Below are 21,953 nucleotides of genomic sequence, written 5' to 3'. Positions count from 1 at the left end.
AACCACTGAGCGATGTGGCAATCATTCTACCTACTGTAAAAAATCCCACGGCACACCAACAAAAGTAAATGTCACCAAAAATGGATTGATTAATTACTGTATGTACTTCCTGCCATCTAATAGAAGAGGATTTTTTGTTGTCTGTCATTGTGCCTCACTGGCATAAATAGATGAATAAAGATTACATTATTTCTTGGAATAAATGTTTTTTTAAGCAAGTACATAAAATTGGATATCTTCCCACGGCACACCTGATTGCTTTTGCAAGCCACTAACTTGACACAACGCATCGGTATGGTGCTCATTAGGTGCTAAACTCTTTCTGGCTTTTTTTCTGAAGTAAACTGTTTCTATCCAGCAGAACAGTTCCCTGTGATTTAATGTGATTTTTTTTTTTTTTTTACATCACGTATGATAATTTGGGAAATTAAAGCCATTTACGTGTAACATAGGAGAGATTGGAAGACACTGTCATTCCAGACTGTATGACAATGTTTTTTATAATGCAAGTATTACAAAATTAAGACTTTTGGACAGTCTTTTCGTATATCTGCATTCATCATTGATTTGTTTTGATTGCACACTTGACAAGCAACAATTTACATTTTGCTGTCAGACTGCTTGTTGACCAAATGGGCTAAGATTCTAAGATTCAGGTTCTGAGCGCAGCCACATCTCGGTAGTAAGTGTGAGTTGCCACGGCACATAAAAGCCCGGGGTAGCTATTTCTAACAATGCCGCACCTACTGACCCATGCAGAGTGTTTTGCTGTTTGATCTGCAGTTGTTCTGCAACATAGATCCCTGGCTCCATAAAAAATAAAAAAAAGTAGAGAAGTGTCTTCTATTTTCTGGCCCAGCGGACAGATGGTCGCTTTCTTCGGTGAGGCATAATCTCCCAGCCGAGCTGAGATAAAAAAAAAAAAAAAAAAAAAAAAGTTTAATACTGCAAAATCCTGGGGTTTTATCCATGCTCTGGTGATGCTGCACATATGGTTTAGGCAACTGAACAACGGGTGGGCAGACATCACGTGACAATTCAATATTTTGACCTCAGCAATTTATATTAATGAGGGTGTTTAAAAAGAATAAATCAATAAATAATACCGTAATGTTTGGCTTCTCATTTGAATCAATCCTCAGCACCAGAATTATTTTAGAAGAACAGATTCTTATTCTACGTCACGCAAGTTAGGTGGTTAGATTTCAATTGTTGTACAACCGCAGAATACTGTGGCACACGTTTGAATGCAGAAGTCTTGAGTGGCAGAGAAATCTATCCATTCATTTTCTTAGCTGCTTATCCTCACAAGGGTCACGAGAAAGCTGTAGCCTATCCCAGCTCTCAACAGGCAGGAAACTGGGTGCATCCTGAGCTGGTTGCCAGCCAATCGCTGGGCACATCGAGACAAACTCCCACACTCACAATCACACCTAGGGGCAATTTTAGAGTATCCAATTAATGTTGCATGTTTTGGAGATGTGGGTGAACACCCGAGCGCCCTTAGAAAACCCACGCAGGCATGGGGAGAACATGCAAACTCCACACAGAGAGGTCTGGGATCGGACACGGTTCCTCAGAACTGTGGTGAGGCCAACGCTTTACAGCTGTGCCGCCTTGGCAGAGAAATATGTTAGAATAATACACAACATGTATGAGGGTTGCAAAACAGTAGTGAGGTGACAGGTGGTATTTGTGGCGGAGGTGGGACTGCATCAGGGATCAGCCCCGAGCCCCTTCCTATTCACGATGGTGATGGATAGGCTGACCGATAAAGTCGGTTTGGAATGGATTGAAAATGATGTTCACAGATGTCATTGTGACCTGCAGTGAAATCAGGAAACAGGCGGAGGAACAGTTACAAAGATGATTTGAGGAATTACTGTCACCTGCTTTATTTTGCCCAAGATTCTGTGGCGGATTTGTCATAAAATATAGCCAATAAAGATATGAAGTGAGGTTGATGAGCACCATCGCAGGCTCTAAAAGATAGTGCCCATATGAATCCAAACTGACTTTGTTGGAGACGATGGCCACATAGGAAGCCTATTTCATACCAACTGATGAGCAATGAAATATTGTAAAGAGGCTCCGGAGCTGCAAAGGCAAAATACATTTATTGCTCTATCTTGGAAATAAATTTCACTATTCATTACCCCGAGGAGCAACGACGTGACTTTTAATGGTGAATCATTGCAGCAGGACTCGTCCCATCCATCTTGCCTTTCAATAACGAGTGGCAATAAGATGTTGGCCACTGCGGCATCTTTGTGCCGCTATGTGAATGCTACACGTTGGGCAGAGTCACTTAAATCTATGTGACATAACATAGAAACCGCTTTAAAAATTGCAGACAAAGATCTTAAAAGATGATTGCGTTCAGCAAATGTTGGAATCTTTTAAGTCTTCATATTAACAGCTCTAACAAGATTTCCTCAAATAGCAGCTGACTCTACGTTGATCACTCCGAATAGTCACAGTTCATCATTAATCTTTCACTCGAATGAACACGTCGCCCAAATAGATGTCTCATAAAAAAAAATGGTAGAAAGTGTAATCATCTTAGTTCATAGAAATTGTTGTTCACAAACTGACACTGAAGAGTTAATTGCAGAAAAAATAATCAACTCCATTGCTAACCAAAAGAGTAGCAACAGAGCTGTAAACCATCTCTAATGTCTTGGTGTGACATACAGTTGAGGGCAGAACTGGATATATAAAATAGCTTTACCCCACCCACATGCTTAAAACACTTTTGAAAGTTTTTAAAAGTATCTCTACGGGCTTGTTCTCATGCTTACAGTTGCAGAGGCAAAGTGTCCTTCCTTTGCCCCTCCCTGTTGAATTTACTGTAAAACTGACACGGAAAACAAAGAAGAATCATTACATATTTAAATACCAGAATCTTTTTCTTTTCCTTTCGGCTTGTCCCGTTAGGGGTCGCCACAGCGTGTCATCTTGTTTCCATCCTAGCCTATCTCCTCCATCTTCCTCTCTAACCCCAACTGCCCTCATGTCTTCCCTCACCACATCCATAAACCTTCTCTTTGGTCTGAGCTGGTTTGAGCATTCATATTTGAACATTTTTGAATATTTTCTCGCCTGTAACCAAAGTTGGCCGGATCGTAATATGATGTTTGGTGGGTGTGCTCGGTTTCACGGCTTCACGGTATCAGTGTGCCGCCGTGGGCAAAATACCCCCATCTGTTGGCATGAAAGCAACAGATGGACCTGACAGGGAATCAGACGTGGTGGCAGTGGCGAGGGTGTCGCGGGGTAGCGGTCGGTTGAAGAGGGGCCTCTTCATAACACGGAGGGCCACAGAGGAGACGTCAAGGCCAACATGAGGTGGGGGGCAGGGTGGGGGAGACGGGGGTAGAGATGTGTGAGGAAAAAGATACATGAGGTGTGAAGTGTGGTGACATGAGACACACTGATTCATGCTGCAAAGAGCATGTTAAATGACAGCTTTTGGGCTTTGGATTGCACTCTTATCGTCTCGGCTGCAACCATTCCTGCTTCAAGGCAACTGATGCACACACACACACACACACACACACAACACACACACACCACACCACACACACACCACACACACACACACACACATCCTCTCTCCGCTTCATTCCAAAAAGCTGTCACATTTTGTTGACGACTCTCCTACCTGTCGCTGTAAACTTTGTACCCAGCTCAGGCAGCGCAACGCCCGGATCATCAATTGGATTTGTCCTTCAGTGTTTACAGACCAATTTAAGCAGATAAACATACGGCTGCGGTGCGCATTTATAAAGCAGTTATAGGGTTGTCTCTCGCCACGTCCGGATGAGTTAGCGCTTTTACTGATTTATTGCTGCGCGAAAGTTGCGCCCACAATACGTTATCGCTAATATTTGCATCCAGAATCATTTTGAATCTTTTTCGTTTCTCGTGAAGTACAACTGCAAATTCTCATCAAAGTAGAGGAGAGAGCATCCTGATGACTTGAGTAAAAAATGCATTTAAATCTCATTTCCTGAGTTGGAAAACATAATTCATCAAATTAAACACGTAGCAGCTGGCAAATTATTCAGCAATTACATTGTAAATCACAGATGACTGTGCAGCATGACAGTGACTGCACACTGCACCCGATGGCCGCTCGGCGCCATGGGATTGGGCGCGCGTTAAACTTGACGCACCCTCGCCGCCATCTGCAGAGCCCCCGCCGCATGCAATAATACCCTTGAGTCCATACGTCGGCTATTCCCACATCTCCACTTTACCCTGCTTGGTTGGCTTTTATTAACATTTCCACATTATCCATCATTTCTCTCCGGGAAAGTACTGACACTTAATTAGATGCCACGCTGGCTATAGAATTGCATCACGGCTTGCATACAATGCGAAAGGAAAAAAAGGGAAAAGCAGGAGTGAAGAAAACAAATGACGTGCAAAAAGGCAGGAAATAATCCTATTGCGATATATATATATATATATATATATATTATATATATATATATATATATTTTTTTTTTTCATTTCCAGGTTCATATTTCATGGACTGCTGATATTTACACTGATTGCATCTAATTCTTTCTCGTTTTCCCAAACAACCATTGTGGTAATTTTCCCCAATCTATATGTATTATATTATAAATATATAACATAAATCTCAATATGTCAATGGCTCTTGGATTGGACTGCAGTCATTACTACCTTTATCTATTTAAAATCTGTCAACTGTCATTACTACCTTTATCTATTTAAAATCTGTCAAACACTCCGGGAGACCAGATCTTTGCCCAAGTTTAATTCGAAGTGTTTTGTGAAAATCAATGAGTTGTCGTTGATTTTTACAGCCACTGTCGTTTTGGTAGAAATGTTCAGATTTTCAGAGCTGTGGAAACTATAGAGCAGGGGTCATCAAGGCGGTGCCCGCGGGCGAATGGTAGCCCACGAGGCCCATATAAGGCGCCCGCGAGGTATGTTCTAAAAATACCATAGGCCACAAATTGTTGTTTGTGCTTTAAATTCTGAATCTGACTTGCTTACGTGAATTACATTTTTAAAATACCTGTAATGCCATTTACTACAATAAATTAAAACAAAAATATTTTATGTAGATGTAATGAACTGTCAAATTAAATTTGCTGCAAACAGGTCACGTAGCCCTTCATACGATCGGTGCTCACGAAGTAGCCCTTAGCCTCAAAAAGGTTGCTGAGCCCTGCCATAGAGGAATAAAGATGATCAGCCACACAACGAAGTTATGGGAAAGAGTAGTGGAGGCTAGACACAGGACAGAAGTAAGTATCTGCGAGCAACAGTATGGTTTCATGCCTAGAAAGAGTACCACAGATGCATCATTTGCCTTGACGATGCTCGTGGAAAAGTACAGAGAAGGTCAGAAGGTGGAGGTGGAACTGCATCAGGGATCTGCGCTGAGCCCTTTCCTGTTTGCGGTAGTAATGGATAGGCCTGATTGTGATCTCAGTGTGACACTCACAGTAACTGCTGATGCAAATGAATTATTAGCTATCATAAGGCTAAAGTTAGCTTTGTTGTGCTAATGACAATTCAATATGTAGAATAAGCAGTTTTTTGGGGAAGATTTTCCTTATCAGTACCATTTTTGACCTGTTCTTGGTCCCCATTTGTCTAAATGAGCAGCACAAATGGCTTCGGCTACATTAGCAACATGCTTACAATAAAGTCACAAAAACAAACAAATCCAGCAGGACAGATCCATTACAATTTTGCCCATTGTTCTCAAAGATCAAAAAGCTCAGGTACAAGGTGAGTCCCAGTCATGTGATCAATCAAAGCAGAAGTATTAAAGTGAACAAAACATCCATCTTTTATTTTTTCTTGTTTAATTGCTCAGGGCATTCTGTTTTCTTGGTATTTTGTCAACGATGCAGTGTGTTCATCTTCAAACGTGTGCTTGTGAAAAGTCAAATTCTTTCTTGTTGCTTTTACGAAAACCTTTTTGAGACTTCTTTGACTAAAACCATATGGAAACAAGTTAAATGTGCCTAAAACCAATAAGCATTTCCCCGAAAAGACTAACACTTGGGCAAAAAACTACTAAGATGGCTACCAAAACAGCACTGATGATCTGAAGGAGCTCTTCAGTTGGTTTTGGCAGCATTCAATTCAAACCGTCAAAGGGTGCAGTCTTTAAATTGGGACACAGTTCTGAACGTACTCTAATGTGGACTGTGGCGCTAAGATATAGACCCTTTGAAACAAGTGTTTTAAAACAGTGTGCTCGTATGTTAATAGCATATCTCCCGTTGCCATGGCAACATAAGACCACGTTGCCACATCCATCAAATTCATTCTTCAGACTTGTATTGGGAAAATTTTTTTCAGCTGCTGTAAATTTTTTTTCTACCATAGCGGCTGAGTAGGAAATTACACGGAAGAAGGGGTCACTCGAGTAAAATAACCAAACAATTCAGTCCATCAATTATCTAGAACGTTATTAGCCTTAAGTGGATTTCGTGTCCAGCAGCTAAATGGCGCATGCCGTCTCCTTTTTCTTCACGGCATAACCACTATTTAAAAAAAAAAAAAAAATCCCCTCAACCAGCCTTGTGGTGGTCTTGTGCTTGTCCTCATTAAGGGCAGTGTACACCCTGGACTGCCGGCTTGCCGCAGCATACATATTGAATATCCAACGCACTCAAATTTTGGTCTTCAATCAAACTAAAGCAACTGGGCGTGCCTGAACTGAACAACCCTAAACCAATTATAGTCGGCACAATTACCGACGCGAGGTAAAACAGATGCAACCCATTGGGTTCTTTTTGGGGAACGTTTTTAGGCTTCATGTACTCTACTGTATTATTTTGTGTATTTATTCAATCCGGTGTCTAGAACCCAACGGGCAGTCCACGGAGGCAGCAGTAATGGAATCGGCAGGTGTAAGACGAAGGTCAGTAGGCAGGCAGGACGAGAGAGCAAGAACTGGATCAGGAAATTGTGGCAACGAGGCATAAGGCAACGATCTGACAAAGGCCAGACCATACGTGTTGCCCGATATGTATCAGACATTATTGCTTGAGACGAGACTCTGCTGAATGCGGCAGGTGTGCGCCTCTGCTGATTGCGGCAGGTGCGTGACGCATCGGGGACCGGCACAGCCAGGACAGGGACCGGCAGGGGCATGGCACCCAAATATGAATAGAGCGTCAGGCGTGGATTATTACTTTTGCCAAACCGATCAAAAGTACATTTTTGTCATGGAAAAAGTGAATCAGAACGGTGTCGGGCTGCACTCTGTCTGCGCCTCCTACGTTTCGACGTAAATGACAGGTGACATATCATTTACGCATTTCAGTATGGCGAAATGAATACGTGAAATAAAGGAATTCTTTAAACACAAAGTTTATAAAACAGTGGTGAGGCCAGCCATGATGTGTACGGATTAGAGACGGCGGCACTGAGGAAACAACAGGAAGCAGAGCTGGAGGCGGCGGAAATGAAGGTGTTGAGGTTCTCTCGAGGAGTCGGCAGGTTGGATAGGATTAGAAATGAGCTCATTAAAGACGGACAGCCAATGTTGGGTGTTTTAGAGACAAGGTTCGAGAGAGTGAGTATATTGGTGCTGTCGGGTGAGAGGAAGAACAAAGAAAAGGTCGATGGATTATGTGAGGGAGGACAAGAGGACAGATGCACAAGCTAGGCTTTGATGGAAAAAGGTGACACGCTGTGGCGACCCCTAACGGGACAAGCCGAAAGGAAAAGAAGATTTACATGCAAATGTTACATTTACTGGGCTATTTCGAGTTTTCTTTTGTCACTTACTATAAAGCAACCAATTTAAAATACAGTTGCATGTTTTAATTGCGTCACTAAAATGCTAACCAACGATTTAATGAGACTATTAAAACATAGAATGCATTTTAAGTAACCAATTATCGGTGCGGGGAAATGGCCAAATGAAGGCAATAAATGTTACGGGACCATTACTCCTTTGCTCCCCGTGATCGACGAGCGACCAGTCCTGGGCGCACCCACCTCCTCCCCGACGCCAGATCCAGCTAACCCGCATGAGGGCGAGTAAACCTCTTGGAGTCTCCTCATTTATTCAGATGAGCGCCGTATGCTGGAATCCATCGCCGTCTTTGGGGAATAAAGCCTCAGTGCAGCAACTTTTTTTTCTTTTTCTTACGCGTGCGCGGAAAAAGCTACGCAGATCTACCGGGCGAGGCAACGCGTAGGTCACGTGATGCACTGCGGGCGCCGAACGCGGGAGGGCAAGGAGGTCCTTCATTACTTCTCATGTGTGATAGATAAGATAGCGAGCTAATGCGTCATCCATCAATGATCTGTCCTACTTTTATCTTTCTATTTTGATGTAAATGGGGACGGCGTTGCACATAGACGCCGCGCAGGGGGTTTCTGTAATGTAAATGCGCGCCGATAAAACAGCCGACAGACACTTTTATTGGCTGTGAATACCTACAGAGGTAAGCATAAAAGCACATCCCAGCAGTGATGCCCCTGGAGAACATGATTAATGGCGTGATGTCGCCTGTAAAATATAAATAGCTACGCCCTCATAGCGCTGCTTATGATTATGGTGACGTGCAGGATCAAAGTTGGGATGAGGGACTTTCACCATGTCCCAAACCTTGAGGGGATGTCTGAAAACAACTGCTACTATCCAGCTGAGTTTTAAAAAAATTAATTGCATTAAATCACCGAATGCATTGTTTTCATCCTGCCCAATTATTTCGCTTTGCATCAAATGCCTGATAAAAGTTGCTCTCACTCATAATTCAGACATTCCCATTTGCCCGTGACCTATATGATGAGGCGTCGTGAAAAACAAAAAAACGCCTTTGCTCTGTGCTGGAGGAGATCAATAAAAAAGCTCAACTAGCAGCTAATTATGAGCGCATTTCTTCGACCACGGATGACTCTACATTATAGCCCTGGAGGAGTGATAAAAAAACATTTTTTAAAATTTTGTTTTGCTGTGGGAAGGTAAAATTGGAACAGACGCAGTATATTCTGGTCAATTTTGGACTTAAATCGTGAATACATTTTTAAAAAAAGTAACACTAAATGCTCCCTCCTGTATTTTGTAATGCTGGTTCCCTGGGTGTTAAATAAATAATCATAATAAAAAGAAATAAAGATCTCTAGTACTATCTGTTCATCAATGCATATAAGAACACGGACACACACGTACACGTTTAATTACCCCCATGAGTCACATTTGAGCACTACGTCTATCTTTTGCCCAGCTATCCATTGATATTCCGCATATCTATCTACCGTAGCTCCATCTTCTATAAAGCTTTATAGAAGAGAAAGATGAAAATAAAACGTTATTTTAAAGATTTCACCACATAAAGATGGGTTTTTTTTTGTATTCCATCAAGAAAAAGTGGAATGGAAAATGACTCAACAGAAGTGTTCAGAAAAGAACAAAAAGCAAACTGATTATAAATATTGATATGATCAGATTAGTGTGAAATATGATAGCACTTTGGGTAGATTGCTCCCTAATGGCTCCTAAAAGTTGAATTAGCCAGATGAAAGTAGCTGCCTAAGGCTTTTCCATAAAATAATATTAATACCTTTGTGAACAGGAGAAACTGGATACAGTAAGCAGATTGTCGTCCTGTAAATCGGATCTTTGTACAACTGATACGAGCTCACACGCCCAATTTCAAAATGTCTAAAATGCAAAATAACATCTTTGGAGGGTAGAATGTCAAGCATACATTTCCATAAAAGGTGAAGAACTTCAATTTTTATGTTTGTGGTGCGACGCGCTTTGTTATTGTGTATGACGCAGCCTCTGTACGCAGACCATTAGCATTTCTGCATTTTTGTTTTGTTTCAAAGATTTCATTAACTCGAGTTACGAGTTAATGTTTTTGTTACTTTTTCTAAAAATCTACAAAAAAACCCTTTTTTTTGTGTCCCCCCCCCTCATTATTTCTTGTTTAGTTATTCTGCACTTTTGTTAATAAAAAAAAGTTTGCAAGGCTGGGGGCCCAGTCGCGACAGATACGGCAATGCACTCCCAGCCTAACGTACTCTACTACTAAAGCATACATTTTAAGCAAAAAATAAATATATTTCTTCAGTTATTTTATTATATAAAGTATTTAAACTATTCAAGTATTTCTAGTATACAGTTTATTATCAGGAAAAGCTAAAAAATGCTTTAAAAAGCCCAATTTTTTAGGCTCAGAATGTATTATTTATTTTTCCATTAATTGTAATGGGAGATATCGATTTGGTTTTCGAACAAATCACTTCTCGAACCGCCTTCTGGAACGGATTGCGGTCGAGAACCGAGGTTGTGCTGTACACTTGTTTTTTAATCTCTGGAATAACCCTAACGTGACGTGAATGCCGATTCCCATTACTTCTTTTCAAAAATATGAATCCACAAAGCCAGTCCAGGTCTTTGTGAGACCTTCCCGGCGAAGCGACCCACGTTCAAGGGAGCTCCGGTGGTTTTTTTTTTTTTTTTTTTTTTTGGTGTGACGAATGTGTAAAGAAAGTTGGCTGCGACCTTCGCGGGGTTGAAACCTCCCAAGCACAAACGCCACCTTCACAACGAAGCAATTACCATCTCAAATTGAAACATGCACTTGCATATTCATTCTCCATTGCCGCGGTCGGCAGGTGTCACACCCAAAGGGGACAATAAGATCTTCTGTTCGGGCTTCTGCCAGTTTCAAAGACTATCTTGTCACTGCTGACTTCTCATTTAGTTGTTTTTTTTTTTTTTTTTTTTCCCCCCAAAGTAACTCTTTCTACATTAAGATGTACACTCAAGAGTGAGCCCCCCCCTACGCCGGCCCCACCTCCTTCCCTCCAAGGTGCAACTTCTTTCTTTTCTCCACTTTTCAGCACGCACAATCAAGGCTTGTAATCGCTTCAGTGTAGTGAGATGTAAAAAGGCGCCGTGAGATGCAAATGGAAATTGACTCTGCCTTAATCAAAGTCAACGATTGTTCGTGGTGCATTGATCTAACGTCGGTGTGCACGCATGTAGCTGTGAAGGCCTAGAATCAAGTTCTGTGGTTTTCGCAGTTTCAGAGAAAAGAAACAAATGGATGTCACAATTCTCACAAAAACCTAAAAGGCAACAGGCTGAGCAGTCACCGTCAGAGTTTTTTTGGATTTTAATACAGTAAAACAATACTTGGCGACACGGTGGATCAGTTGGAAAGTGTTAGCCTCACAGTTCTGAGGATCTCGGTTCAATCCCGATGTGACGGTCTGAGCGCTCCCAGTGCCGAAAGGTCTTCTTCAGGTTAATGTGCGGTGAATTTTTTGCAATTTTTCTACTTTTATGCTAGTCTGAAACTTCCCCATCCACGCTTCTTCCTCGTGTTCATTTTCGCTCCGCGTTCATTTGGCTATGAACGTCTCACAAAGCCGAACACAGCGAATGAAAGAATACAGAAACAAATGCAAACGTGTTTGTTATTTCTCAGCTGGAAAGCACGTTCCAGCATTGAACAAGAATCCACAGAGGGTTGTTCAGGTCTGGGTTCAGGTGATATGACACTTACTTTCACTATCCCAAATGCGCCTTCATGACTGAGCCCGAACAATCCTCTGTTGATTCTTGTTCAATGCTAGAACGTGCTTTCCAGTCCAGAAATAATAAACAATATGTTTGCATTCTTTTCTGTATTCTTGCATTCGATGTGTTCGACTTTGTGAGATGTCCATCGCGAAATGCACGCGGAGCGAAAATGAACACGCGGAAGAAGCATGGATGAGGAAGTTTCAGACTGGAACGGATGGAGAAAAATTGAAAAAATTCTCCGCCCATGCGCATTAATCCCAAGGGGACTTTTCAGCACGGGGGAGGGCTCAGACCGTCACACCGGCCCCGCCTGTGTGGAGTTTGCATGTTCTCCCCGTGCCTGCGTGGGTTTCCTCCAGGCACTCCGGTTTCCTCCCACATTCCAAAAACATGCAACATTAATTGGACGCTCTAAATTGCCCGTAGGTGTGATTGTGAGTGCGGCTGTTTGTCCCGATTTGCCATGCGATTGGCTGGCGACCAGTTCAGGATGTACCCCGCCTCCTGCCCGGTGACAGCTGGGATAGGCTCCAGCAATCCCCGCGACCCTCGTGAGGATAAGCGGCGAAGAAAATGGATGGATGGATACTGCTGGTAATACGACAGTCAAATGTCAATGGCTACACCTCTCTGATGGGATTACACACTTTATGACAAATATTTATATTAATTATGAGATAACGGACCAAAAAAAATGCTTATTACAGGATGGATTGGTCTATTTAAACAGTACATGTAGAACACTGTGATAGCTGCAAAATAAATCTACTAAATAAACTATCCAAACGTCATAAAATTGCATTTAATGAAGATTCTAAATTGTCCATAGGTGTTCATGAGTATGAGAATAGTTCTTTGTTTGTTTGGCTGGCCACCAAAACCACAAATGCGGTCTCCTTGCTGTTCAGGGTGTACCCCGCCTCCTGCTCGTTGACAGCCGGGATACGCTCCAGCACTCCCCGCGACCCTTGTGAGGATAAGAGGCGAAGGAAATGGATGGATAAAATAATACGTGGTACGTGTGAAAGGCTACCTCCCTGAGAGGATGTTCCTCATGTGGGTTCTCTGCGCCCAGCCACGGGTTATTACATTTTTTATTTTTTGAACATCCGTCCATATGTTAATGTGTGGACGAGTAAATAAATGTCATACTGGAAAATAATTATTTGGAATCAACATTAAGCATTTGTGAAAATAATCAAATAACAACTGTACAAAAATATGTGTATATATAAATATATATGTATATAAAACTGGGAAGTATACCAGGTAAACCCACAAATGCTTGACTTTTGATTTTTTGCACTTTGGCCAGCTAACAAATTCTAGACCGTGCCTTTTTCTGCCCACTTTGTTGACACTTCACCCACACCTACACACACACACACACACCCACCCACACACACACACACACACACACCCACCGGACTTCTTTGCCCTACTGACTGACATCCTATTTATCTTCGGAAAAGGGAGAACCAGCTTTGTTCCCGGCTCTTCACAAACATGCATTCAATTACATTTTATTGTTGTCAGCAACATCTGCGCACGCACGCACACACACACACACCACACACACACACACACACACACACACACACACACACACACACACACGCGTGCTTAAAATGTCTATCTGGAGGGAAACTGGCATTTGTGTGAATGTGTGCCTTTACAGAACACGTAAAATATCTTAACATGACTTTAATGGCTGTCACCAAACTGGACAATGTGTTGCCATGGCAACTGCATCTCTGGCACAGCTTTTAGTGACAGCTTCTCATGCACACACGCACACACACACACCACACTGACCTGCATGCTCTAGTTGTATCCAGGTGAGGGAGAAGCATGGAGACTTCCTTTTTTTTTTGTCCCCTTCCTCTCGTGTCACGCCGACTTCCTGAAAGGTGGCGTCAAATGCCACGTTAAAGGTGACAGCTCCGTCGGATGTCTCACTTGGCATTTCAAGCACAATGTCACGATTTACATCGGCGCAAGTTCACTCGCGACAACGCAATCTTCCGCTTGTGTGAGCGCAAACGCCTGCGACCTTGCCACCGTGAAATTAACTTCCTCAAAAGAAATGCGGACGAAAACACGGTCACACTTAAGACGACGTTGGCCTCCAACGCTTGTTTCTAACAAAGTGTTAATCTTCCACCCCACGACATTCATACAGAAAAAAAAAAGTTTTGAATCTTCAGAATAGCACTTACTCCCCACAAACAAGAGAGAAAACATTTGCAAAGAGTTAATATACTATATTATCCATCCATTTTCTTAGCCGCTTATCCTCACAAGGGAGTGCTGGTCCCTATCCCAGCTCTCAACGGGCAGGAGGCGGGGTACACCCTGAACTGGTCGCCAGCCAATCGGAGGGCACATAGAGACAAACATCCACACTCACAATCGCACCTAGGGGCAATTTAGAGTGTCCAATTAATGTTGCATGTTTTTGTGATGTGGGGGCAAACCGGAGATCCCGGAGGAAACCTACGCAGGCACGGGGAGAACATGCAAACTCCACACAACATGTGACTTCAGATCTGTGAGAGCAAAGCTTTCCAGCTGACCCACCATGCCGCCATATTTTATATATATATATATATATATATATAATACCTTATTTTATCTGCATCGTTTTATATATTGATTGAAAGAACATACTGTATCGAGGCCGATATTAGCGACTTGTGGGTGAATTGGTTTGCCTAACCCTGTCTGGACCACAAGCAATATTTTGGTCTCTTGGGTCCTGCAGTCGCAGCAACTGGTCAAGCCCCGAATACCAGAGAGTTCCATTATTGTTGAATCTCCTCACTAACATCGACTATAGACATCGATAGCAGTCACTCACAGTTGAAAAATGTACGGGTGTGGTCAGTCATGCCCGCAGATATAAAGTTGCGGGTGTGTGCTCTGTTTGTAATTAAGAGTGTACCCCTTTAAGAGCGGAGGGGGCCAATGTCAGGTAAACTAGGAAGTACAAGTTGGCTGAGCAGTAGCTCGTTGTTAGAGATCGTGTGTTGTGATCGGTTTTCATGTGCGACAAGTGCGGAATTGCGCAGTGGCACAGCTTAGAGGGAACATTGGTCAAGACTACATGAATAAATACAAATAAGCGTCATCTTTCAATATCTATGTATTTTTACTCGCAACAAATTTTACGCACGTGATTTTTTGTACTCGACTGTGCAGATTTGCGAGTGTCATGGCGCGCGGGCGCATACGCCTCCATCAAATCACAGGAACTGCGATCGTCCTTAACCTAATTAGGTTTGTGGGTGAGGTGGACCCTATTCCAACTGACTTTACGTCCCGGTCTAATCGCCAACCAATCGCAGGACGCCTCAGCGTAATTAGCAAGACTCAATTGATTGCTTGAAGCCACCTCTTTCCAACAAAATGACACGAGTCATGACAGATGAATTAGCAATAGTAAATGGTTTTTCGACTAAACTACTCCGAAATGTCACCAAACAAATTGATTTGTTGTTGTTTTGGCTGAAAGCGCCACCACGAGACAAATTACTGTAAACGTTTCGAAGGAAAGCAATTTTCCCTGCTGTGCGCACACTTGCAATGAACTCAAGTTGTTTTCGATTTAATCTCTTTTCCATTTATATGCTAAGTCCGGCTGGAAAAAGATTTTGTGCCAACATCATCCAGGATGATCTTAATCTTTTTGACACATAATGGCAGTGCGGTGCTGGCAGGCGAGGGGTGGCCCGACTTGTCGGCGTGCCGCCGAATGTCACGTGACCACCGGGGGAATCACGAGAGGCTTTGACGGACATTTTGGAAGTTTACAGTCGGCTTCCGCCGCGGCGGAGGGCGAGAGCTGACACGCACAATGGAGTGGGAAGCGTTCGGTTGTAAAGCCTCGGGACGGAACATGGCATCCGAGACGGGCCCGAACGTCTGAGGACAAAATGGACCCAAGGCTTGTTTTGTAAAGTTGACAGATGGGAGCTGTTATCAGGAGATCCTCTACCTGATTTACCGTCTCTCTTCAAGCCTCTCGCTTCAACTCAGTCTTTATATCCCTTAACGTATTTTTCTTTCATCTTTTAAATTTGATTTCAGATCTACGTGTCGCTATTAAGACTGTGAGAGTTCTACATTTCTTCGTCAAAGTGTACATAATCATGATCAGATCTGGATATTATCAAATTACACCTTTGGACTTTTGCTCATACATTAAATTTGTCTTGAAAACTTTTTTGTAATAATTTGCCTGGAATATGTACCAGTAGTTAAGTTGAATTTTTTTTTCATCTATTTCAAACACAGAGATTATCGCCAGCAATCAAATGGACAGCAGCATTATTTGGTGGGTGTGCTGATGTTTAATTCCTGAAATCGGGTGAAGGCAAAGTCTGGCCACGTCTGAACCAATTTATCCTCAGATAACATCGCCAGGGGCGGCCATCTCGGAATAATGCGAACGGAGGACGCATTTTAATTTGCCAAGTGAATTTCGGTCCTCAAATCAATTAGTGCGCACATGGCGAGTTTTTACCTCACAAGGTGAAAAATATCCAAAATGTCAGCGATTCATCTCGAGGACCCGGTGAGGCCAAAACAAAACACAGGGAGCAATCTGCTGACCAAATGGTGGAGAATTACTTTTTGCTCAGGAGATAACTCCAACGTTTTGTCTGTCCGAATTGCCGTTGCAGCACCGAGGTGCTGGGACCGTTGCAATTAAGAGAAATGAAATTCATCCACAGAAGAGTCAGCTGACTGAAAAATGAAACAAAGCTCCCAGTGGCTCATGACTGCTGGGTTCGCCACCTCAACACATTAAAACCATCAAAACAACCAATTGTTATGTTATGTCAAATGCAGGTTTCTCCAATAACTTATAACAAATTAATTCTTCTTCTTCTTCTTTTCCTTTCGGCTTGGAGTTTGCATGTTCTCCACGTGCCTGCGTGGGTTTCCTCCGGGCACTCCGGTTTCCTCCCACATCCCAAAAACATGCAACATTAATTGGACACTCTAAATTTGCCCCAAGGTGTGATTGTGAGTGCGGCTGTTTGTCTCTATGTGCCCTCCGATTGGGTGGCGGCCAGTTCAGGGTGTACCCGGCCTCCTGCCCGTTGACAGCTGGGATAGGCTCCAGCACTCTCCGCGACCCTCGTGAGGATAAGGGGTAAAGAAAATGGATGGATGAATGGATATTACTTCAGATTGGAGGGTTTATTGTACATGGAAATTTTGGACAAAGTCCTCCATTAATGCTGTTGGCTATTCGGCACCTGCACCCATTTTTTCATCAAGACTGTATGACCCCCAATTATTATTCACTAGAAACCCAGGAACGAAAATATGCTTTTCGGAGAAGTCTTACCTTATTTAGTGCTGCATGCCAACATGAAAATTTATTCCACGGGCTGGCTCGTCATAAGCTTTCTCCTTTCATTTATTGAGACACAAAAGAGGGTGCGGTCCAGGAACTTAAAAGCCTGTATATATTCCTATGATATTTATGAGCACTCAAAAGGACCAAGTGAAGTTTTTTTTTCTATAGATAAAAAACACATGCGATATGTTCTCTTTTGCTTCATATTTCATACACTGCACACAACGAGCACGCATATTCACTCCGCTGAATTTCACTCCATGCGGCGACAATGGCTTTTGCTATGCACCAACGAGCAGCGCTAAAAGCAAAATGTTCATTTGAATCCAGACGGAAACGCGCCGGTCAAGCTTCATACGCCGCAATCCGACGGCTGCATTAAAAATGAATTTGGTCTTCCAAAGGCATCAACAATTTGCAGACACGGCCAACTCGATTGTTTTTTGGAAGGAGGAACTCCGCTCATGCTGAGCCCAACGGGGCATCTACATAGCGCGAATGTACACTCGATACGCTCTTGTTTATACCACTAATAAAACAGTCAATGTTCTGTTGTTCAAAGGTGAATCACCCAGACGAGAGGACCTTGGATACCCGATAGTGGAAATAAATTGCATGCTGTTCTATTAGCATTGTTGTAAAAGGTTAGGGAGGGAGATGAATACAGAGAATAAAACGAGGCATAGGTAGAGTGCAAATGAATATTTTCCACGTTACTGGATTTAAAATTTAATTTGTGGATCCAAGCTCCCATGACAACGTTCTCATGAGAATTTAATGCAACACACTACCTGTTCAGAAGGCCAAAAATATTGCAAAGTACATAAAGATTATATTAACGAGCGTTTTTACTATGTTCATCCTACCAGTTACAGTATGTAGGTATTAAATTAAAAACAGCAAAATACTTGTAATTAAAGTTATGTCAGTTTGAATAGGAAAGAAGAATGATTACATTATATTGCCATCAGGAATATTTTCATCTTCAGGAGTACTAAGAGTCGATTATTTTCTTCAATAAACAAAAAGTATTTTTGTAATGTCATAAAACGTCTTTCTTCTTTTCCTTTCGGCTTGTCCCGTTAGGGGTTGCCACATCGTGTCATCTTTTTCCATCTCAGCCCGTCTCGTGCATCTTCCTCTCTAACACCCACAGTCCTCATGTCCTCCCTCACAACATCCATCAACCTTTTCTTTGGTCTTCTTCTCACTTTTTTGCCTGGCAGCCCCATCCTCAGCACCCTTCTACCAATATACTCGCCCTCTCGCTTCTAGACACGTCCAAACCATCGAAGTCTGTTTTCTCTAACCTTGTCTCCAAAACATCTGACTTTGGCTGTCCCTTTAATGAGCTCATTTCTAATGCTATCCAACCTGCTCACTCCGAGCGAGAACCTCAACATCTTCATTTCTGCTACCTCAAGTTCTGCTTCCTGTTGTTTCTTCAGTGCCACCGTCTCTAATCTGTACATCATGGCCGGCCTCACCACTGTTTTGTAAACTTTGCCCTTCATCCTAGCAGAGACTCTTCTGTCACATAACACACCAGACACCTTCCGCCAGCTGTTCCACACCGCTTGGACCTGTTTCTTAATTTCCTTACCACACTCGCCGTTGTTTTCCATTGTTGACCCCAAGTATTTGAAGTCACCCACCATCGCCATCTCTTCTCCCTGGAGCTTCATTCTCCCCCCACCGCCGCTCTTATTCACGCACACGTATTCTGTTTTACTTCGGCTAATCTTCATTCCTCTCCTTTCCAGTGCATGTCTCCATCTTTCTAATTGTTCCTCCGCCTGCTCCCTGCTTTCACTGCATATCACAATATCATCTGAGAACATCACGGTCCAAGGGGATTCCAGTCTAACCTCATCTGTCAGCCTATCCTATAATGTCATAAAACTATAGTGTATTAGTAAATTAGTGTACATCTTCTATTCTAATCGATCCCAATTAAATCAGTTTCTTCTACATCTTTCCACCTTTCAACCTTCGAACTGAGCCGAAAGTCATCACAATGAGGAGAATTTTTTCTTGTTCGTCTTTTAGTTTCATGCAAAATGCTATTAAATTATTTTATTGCCCTAATGTTTATTGTGACAGCAACTAGACCTCCATGGACGGAACGCTGAATTATTATACGGGTACTTGGGAGCTTGTCAATGGATGACCACACTTGGACGGTTGTTTCTTTTAGCAATTGAAGGCCCTGCAGCAGTTAAAAATAATAATAATAATTTAAAAAAACCTCAAACGCCAATTAAAAAAATATGAATGAAAAAGCAACAATGAACATTGTTGAGCTGATTATTTCTTGAACGGACTCATTCCCCATTGATAGAACACAATGGCGTGAAAACTTGCTGAGTCAGCAGGGGATTGATTTGCGCTTTCTATGGCTAGATTTGATTTATTTGAATGCTTTATAGTACTCCAGCACCAGTTGAAAGGATTTATTCATATCCTCTCTGCTCAGGTTCATTACACTAATTAAGGATGAATGCAATATTATTCCGTCCATTTTATACACTGCCTGTCCCCATAAGAGTTGTCGGTGCGCATGCAACAGACTGGTCACCAGCCAATAGCAGCACCACAACCCAAGAATTTGAATAATAAACATACAGTGTTGGTAAATCTGCATCTCTCTGGCACTCTTCTTTGCTTCTGTACTTCCTTTTAGTCAGTGATTTCACATTTTCCCAGTAATGAGATGTGACCAGATTCTGTAAAATGAGCATAATGGCACTTTCACAGTTAAAGTTAAATAGCCGCTAATGGGGCAGATCGGGATGAAACTTGCTTTTCACATTAAGTCTTCCGACCATGCACTGATAGTTTCATGATCTTTTCACTCATTTGTCATGTAATTAACAATCATCAACCTGCGGGCTACGCTGTGTGATTTTACTGGTTACTGATCTGTTGTGTTTCCCTGCCGTCAACCCAAATTTAGCCAGGGAACGTTCCAACTCCCATGACCTCGAAAAAGCATAAACATTTATGGCGCGATGGATGGATCAATGGCTGTGTATTTGTATTCAGGTAAATGACTAACAAATAATAACACCATCAAGCGTGTATTGGATTTCTTGAAACTTTGTGTCGTTTGCGAAGAAATTGGAAAAGACAGCAGCAGCTACGATGTTTTGAGAAGAGTAGTAGCGGACGAGTCCTCAATTTATCCCAATGTGATGTGTTTAAACCCCCTCTGCGCTGTGTAAACAGTGAACATCCCTCAGGTCAGCCGAGTGAAACTCCTTCCTCGGCGTGTTTAAGTCCCGCTGTGCTTCTTGTCTCACTTGACTGCTTTGTCTCATTGGAATCAATGGGAAACCAAGTTGGCTCACTCACTCCATTAATCTGATAACATGAAACGGCCTCACCTCTTTTGCGCTCTCAAAGTAATAGAAATCAAACAAACACACAGCTGATTGGCTTTGTCCACAGGACTCTAATATCCATACTAATGTAGCAAACTTCGGCGGGAGGATAGGACTGAGCAGTCGTTCTGATTTCAGCCTGACCTGCAAAATGACAATTCCCTGCCCTCTGTTTCACGTTGAATAGCACAGTGCCCCTCAAAGCTTCGGTGTGTACACATGCCAATAACCAATATTAGCTTTTCGGGTGATACACAATGCGACAGACAAAGCACTCCAGGCAATGTCACCTGAAATTCATCCTCCCGCCAATACTGAGGTCAGTGGCATTTTTTTATCCACTCGACGAGAATCAGCCCAAGAAAACTACAGCAGCATTTGGAATTCAACAGAATTGCTCAGATTCTTTTTCTAGGTCATCACTTGACATGATTGCTGGATTGTTGCTCAGCAGAATATGTTATGATCCCATTATCTGTGTTTGCTGTGTTGTGTTTGGTTTTCTTAGTCGCCTGGGGTATTGTAGAAGGGCAGATTCTCCTGTGCGCGTCTTTATTCAATGACATACCAACAACTTATTAAGTCCAGGAGAAGTGGATGGAAGACGTGGGACTTGTTTACTTGCCACTCAGTTAAACCTAAGTTCATTTTACCGTAACGGTAATACGTTAAGGTCGGGAAGAACACGGACGCCTCAGTAAAACCAACCGGTTGGCGTGTTCATGAAGCAAACGACCAGTGGTGCCTTAAGCGTGTGGCTGTATTTTACAAAAATAACACGTAAAATTTGCTGACCTATCCTCAAATATAACAAAAGCACAAGTACTACGCACGCCCCAATTTAAAAGCGATCTGGTAATGTTGGTTGGCAGTTCTAAGATCCTCATGTCAGAAGGCGCCAAGCACCCTCTTGTAATTATGAAAAGACACACACATACATCTCTCTCTCTCTCTCTCTCTCTATATATATATATATATATATATATATATATATATATATATAGAGAGAGAGAGAGAGAGAGAGAGAGAGAGAGAGAGAGAGAGAGAGAAAGAGGGAGTCCTCAGGTTAAGACTGTCTCGAACTAAGACGTTTCGACTTTGCAACGCCTGTCCCCCGTCCCCCATAATACTTGTCTGCGTTTGTGCGCCGGGAGTATCTTCGCACTTTTCGCCTTACTTTTTAGACATTATCGCCCTAAAGAAGAAAGCGGTGTCTTTTAGCGATGCTTCTGCAGCCAAAAGAAAATCCATAACGATGGAAACGAAGCTCAAGATCATAAATAGAAAAGAGAGACACCAACACCACCAAGGTTCTTCAGTCGGTCGACCGTAGTGACAATTATTACAGACAGAGCCCGGATTTTAGCGCATGTGAAGGGTTCCGTTCCACTGTCGGATACAATGATCACAAAACAAGGTTCTTTGATACTGGTCGAGATGGAGAGGGTTGAGGACCAGGTTCCTTCACAGTAGTTAAGCACAACCTCCCCTCCTTCTCCAGCCATCTCTCAGCAATCATGCTAAGTACATCATCTTGTTTATTTCTATGTATTTGTTTTTTATACAAAGTATTTTGATGTAAATTCTGACTTTAATGGTGGAAGCCGACTTGAGTTGAAATTGAAGTCGGTAGTCTAGGAACGGA

General features: G+C 42.5%; 1 protein-coding gene across 2 annotated transcripts in view; it reads right to left on the bottom strand.

The window, feature by feature from the left end:
• Positions 1–21,953, bottom strand: part of b3gat1a (beta-1,3-glucuronyltransferase 1 (glucuronosyltransferase P) a) — a 156,522-nt gene that overhangs the window by 124,255 nt on the left and 10,314 nt on the right. The window contains exon 1 of one of the 2 annotated variants that reach the window (XM_061827062.1): positions 13,370–13,390. The exons of the other annotated variant lie outside the window; for it this stretch is intronic. The gene's annotated coding sequence lies outside the window, so the exon portion shown is untranslated. Of the gene's footprint in view, positions 1–13,369; positions 13,391–21,953 lie in introns of those variants that run through there. 2 annotated transcript variants of the gene reach the window in all.

The sequence above is a fragment of the Syngnathoides biaculeatus genome, chromosome 8 (genome assembly GCF_019802595.1).
Source record: "Syngnathoides biaculeatus isolate LvHL_M chromosome 8, ASM1980259v1, whole genome shotgun sequence".
NCBI lineage: Eukaryota > Metazoa > Chordata > Actinopteri > Syngnathiformes > Syngnathidae > Syngnathoides > Syngnathoides biaculeatus.
The sequence above is the reverse complement of the archived record's forward strand: the minus strand, read 5'-3'. Positions and strand labels throughout refer to the sequence as shown.